Genomic DNA, 5464 nt, shown 5'->3' with positions numbered 1-5464 from the left:
TAAAGAAAATTTAATACCTATTATTAAAGCAGTTTTTAGAAAGAAGAACTTTTTTTTAAATTTTCATTAAATTTTTACTACAAAACGAAAACGATTTAATTAGTAATTTGTTTTAATGTGATTTGCGCAAATCATGGGTCGAACATTCCAATAATGTAAAAAATTTATTTATTTTTATGACCACATATAAATTGTTGATAAATATTTAATACATACTAATTAGAGGAAGAAAATCTGAAAATATGAAACTATATGAAAATTTTTTAACTTCAAAAATTTGTAGAGTATATCAAATAATATAATTAATCAACATCTAATAACATTTAATGCAGGAACAAAAAGCTAGAAATTATAACTATACAAAGAGCTTGCTATTTTTAGAAATTAAGGGAATTAATACCATAAGTGGATTATAATTAAACTTGGAGGCTCCCCCACTCTGCTCGCTAACGCTCTCCAGCTCCAAAGATTGCTGTCGTGATTCTCTTCGAACTGCTTCACACTCCAAGCTCGCTTATTGTATACGTTACTTTCATCAGGCTTTGAATACTCCTTTGAAGACTGAAATTTAGAATTAATAGTTCATTAAACTTTTCTCTGTACAACATTCTACATATACACTTAGTTTCTTTGTAGAAAATTTTAAATAGTTGCATATAAATTTGAAACTGCAAACATTTTACAGATATTTAAGTACACAATTCTAATTTTCAGTGTTCCGAAGCACAACACAGCTATAAATCCTTTATTTTATCACAATGTCATAAAATGTATGAGAATCAAAAAAGGGAGTAAGAAAAATATTCATAGTTTTAAGAGAAGTTGAAATTAAAGCAGTATTTGGTTGTTGAAATAAAACTTCACGTTGAATTCAACGTAAACAATTCCAATTTCTGAGGTAATTCTTAACCTCTAAATTCTTTTTCTTAATATACACAGTTCTAAATTTCAGTATTCAGACACACAACAACTTCAAGTCCTCAAGTTTAGTATAAAATAGCAATATGTGGAAAAAACAAAGAAAAAAAAGGATCATAGTAGGGGGAATTAAAGTAGCATTGTGCAATATATTTCCTACTTAAAAATGTTCGCAAAAGAGCACGCGTATTATAAGCATGCGAAAAAATTGCACTTTTGCAAAATTGCATTTTTAAACGCACCTCGCAGCTCTCAGTTGCTATTGATGCATGTAAAAGTTGAACCATTGAGATTCGAAGGAATACGTTTCTGCTTTGCTTCATGCTTATGCCGACGCGTGGAAAGAAATTTCATTCATTTTGTTTGCTTTATTATGCTCGATTTTATAACCACGTATATATAAGTGTCTTATTTATTATAGATTTGTAATAGGTACTCCAAAACCCCTCTTACTAAAATAATAAAATTCACAACTAAAAATATATGCATTAAATGGAAACGGAAAAAAGTTGAAAAGTGGTAATTAGCAATACCTTCTTGTTTCATCAGACAAATAAAATAGTAATTTAATTCGTTTTTTTTTTTTCAAACTTACATTATCACCAATGATTTGACTGGTTTTGATAATATTTTTGTTTTTTCTTCGCTTAAATATTAGTTCTCGGCCCAAATTTCCTTTTTATTTATTTTTGACAAGTTATTCTAAAAATATAGATTAATGACTGTAATTACAAATCCCACTGTATCATAATAATACATTATTTCTGATACTAGATTTTTCTTTTCATTAAATCATTAATTTGAACGTAATTGCTTTTGCACTTAAAATTTAAACATTTATTTATCAAAATAATTACATGGATAACATCATTCATTTCCAACCGTAAACTCACCTACATAAATTACTAAGAAGGTACTGAAATATTAAGGATGAAAAATACCTATCTTCTTAAAGTCAACAAAAAATTCATCATCTCCCGAAAATTTCACTTTTTCTTGGCAAATTGCTTTTGTTAAAAAAGTATCGGATTACTTAAAATTCTAATTAGGCTGTTGGCCCTTTCAGATGAGCAAAGAAAGCCTTTTGCTCCTTTTAAGCTTATATAATGATTTTGGTTTCTCGTTTATGAGCATTATTTTTTGCTTCAAGATTAAAATTAATATTACTAGAAATTAGTTTTAGCCTTTTCACATGAAACTTCAGTAAAATTGCTTAAGAAAAAAATTAACAACAATAATAAGCAAAAATAGCTATAAAATTATAAATTAAAAATACTTTATGTTGAAAAGCGGAATTTATCCTTTTGTTAATTATGTTTTTAGAAAAAGATAGAAAGCGTCTTTATAATCGACGTACGATGTGCGTTCATTAGTTTTTCAGTCAATTGCATCAACAATTGAACTAACTTTTTAAGTTAATTCAACTTCGTTATGCAGAAAACATCTCATCTAAATACAACAGGAGACTTATGACTTTATGTTCAATCAACAAAAATGTCTGATATTTTTTCAAACAGATTTGAATTTTTTTAGGTGTAATGAATAGGTATGTTAAATTTGTGATTCATTACGAAAATTAAACATAATGTTCATGACATAAAATTCATTCTTATGTATTTATAGAGAAGAAGTATCAGTATGTATTTATAGAGAACATTTAGATCAAGAGCATAAAAAAATGTTTTGGAAAAATTAATTTATTCAAAAATGATTTTTATCATTTTAAATCGAAACAAAATTTTACATAAGATTTCTTTTATGCAAACTTTTACAGATTAAATCTCTGTTCAGATAAAGAAAAAAAAATTATTGACAAGTGGCTTTAAAGATTTATAACTAGGGAAGTATTTTTTTAAAAAAAGCATCATTTTGAAATAAATAAAAAGCAAACAGACATTTTTATACATTTTTATTTTTATATACTTTAGTCTACTTTTCTGCATAATTACCACCAATATTGAGGCACTCGTGCAACGAGCATTTACATGCCATCGTCGTAGAGGTTTGAAGTCTGATTTCTCAGCCACTGCAAAGCTGCCATTTTGACATTTCAAATGCCAGAAAAAGTGGTAGTCGTAGGTGCTAGATCATGACTGTATGGAGGGTGATCGAGTTGTTACCAGCGAAATGACGTGATAAGGTCTAGGATTTGATTAACCGTATGTAGACGGACATTATCGTGAAGCAAAAGGATGCCCTTACTCAGTATGCCACGCCTTTCGTTCCAAATTGCTGGGCGCAATTTTTGCAAAGTCTCACAGTACATTGTTGAATTGATTGTGTCACCACGGGACAAAAAGTCCAAAAGCAAAACCCCCATTCTGCCCATAACATGGTACGTATCATTTTCCGGGCAGACATTGTTGCCAGGTTGCCATTGCATTGATTGCTGTTTTGATTCAGGTGCACTGTAGGCCACTCAGGTTTCATCTCCATTAACAATTAGGCTCAAGAAATCATCCCCGTTTTCATAGTAACACTCAAGGAAAGCTATGGCACTGCCCATACGTTTAGTTTTTTTCACCTCCGTCAATATTTTCGGTACCATGCGTGAGCAAACGTTCGATAATTTAATCATTCAGTCGCAACTGTATTAAGAACACTTCGACAAACTTGAGGAAAGTCATCAGATAACGACGTAATCGTAAGGCCCAAATCATCAGTAATGACTAAAAGTCACCCGTTCCGTTGACCATCATGCACATTTGTGCGGTCATCTTCAGATGCTCGAACCCACTTCCTGACTATTCCATCACTTATAATGTTTTCTCCGTAAACTGCACAGATCTCCACATGAATATCGATCGCTTTTAAACCTTTTGCACTCAGAAAACGAATTACAGACCGAACTTCACAGTCGGCGGGACTCTCAATCGGCGTTCCCATTTTAAATGTACACGTTGCCATTTTAAATTAATTATGCTAACACCTGTAATCACGGGTGAGTGTTGCAGTAATGGCGCCTCAGCCTTGCCAATAGATGCAGGTGCACAGCGCGCATGCACAAAATGTCCACCGCAGCGCTGCCACGGCGGAATATTAAAACGGTACTTACTTAAAAAATACGCCTCGTACTAATATTAAATTTGCTAACATTTAGAAGAATGATATCTAACTGACCCAATTTTTTTCATTGAAATTTGTTACGATTTTGTCAAAAATATTTACCTATGCCAACTTTAAACCCCCAAAAGTTCAGTTTTAGGTTTTATATGCAAGGTATCTCTTGCGCTATGCGCCAAAAAAGCACGTAAAAACAGATTTCTCTCTTTCATGGAGAATTTACCATCAAAATTTATGTTTTTAATAAAATTTTCTTCTCATTATGCTAAATGTATGGAACTATTTTAAAGACTGAAACGAATAGGAACTATTTATGTCATAAAATCATAAATTCGTAACTTGTGGAAGAACATTTTAAGTTTCAATTGTATATTCCAATTGGTTTGGTTTTGTGGTCTACTTTCCCGTAAGTTAGATATTTTTTTCACGGGTGAATGGGTAATTACTTAAAATCGTACATACGGAAGCGTACTGAATGTAACGCAATATATTTTCAAACATGAACCCTCATTACTTCTAAACATTTAGTTCTATCTACTTAATTTTGATTTTATTGGATTTAGCAGGAAAAAGTACATAAGAGACACTGTCTCATGTACCTAGACAGCAATGTCAGACGCATAAACAGGTATAGGTTAAAAATTGTACTTTGTACGCTAAAAACAAAAAAAAAACAAATACAAAACATTATTGTAAGTCAACATTATCTCAATTTCAGCTGCTATACTATCCATTCTATGAAATTTAAATGCTCAAGTCTTAAAATTTGTCACAATTAAGATTATAAAAAGCGATGTTTTATGTCTATGTTACATACGTTAATTAAAGCAAAATTAAAATTCAACATGGTTCATGATTTAGAATGTACGCAGTATATTTTCGTTTTAAAGCAGTAAATGTTGTTGACATAGTTTAATAAACTTTTATGAAGTTTGATGCCATGCTTAATGTTCTAAGTTAGCCTAATGTAATTTAAGGGCATGAAGAAAAATATTAAAAAGTAAAAATATTTTTTCAGGAATATTTTGTTTGCATCATTTTGTCACTTACTATTATTTCTATATAGTTACTTCAAAACTTTCTTGAATTTATATCAAATAAAGGCACTCTTCAATAATTGCTCATTCGAAAATTATGTTGTTTAAAAAAAAGCAATTAAATAACGTTTTACAGCACAAGTTTGAAAATAAGGCATATTATTATCATTATATTGCTCAAAACTATTCATTACTAAAGTTAATTTTTTTGTTATAGGAAGTTGTTATAAGAATTTTCTATAAGAAAAATAATAAATTATTATTTTTGAGTAAACATACAAAATATTAAAGCATAGATTTATATTTCCTATTTCATTATTTACGTTAGTTTAAAAGCTGGAATCAAATTTTTGTTTTCTTAGCTAGGTTACTTCTTTCCTAGAAAACGAAACAGATCAACCACCATCTACTTCTCTTTTATTTTATTAAATTAATACCTACTTGCA

The sequence above is a fragment of the Parasteatoda tepidariorum genome, chromosome 5, assembly GCF_043381705.1.
Source record: "Parasteatoda tepidariorum isolate YZ-2023 chromosome 5, CAS_Ptep_4.0, whole genome shotgun sequence".
Lineage (NCBI taxonomy): Eukaryota > Metazoa > Arthropoda > Arachnida > Araneae > Theridiidae > Parasteatoda > Parasteatoda tepidariorum.
Note: the sequence above shows the minus strand (reverse complement) of the source record.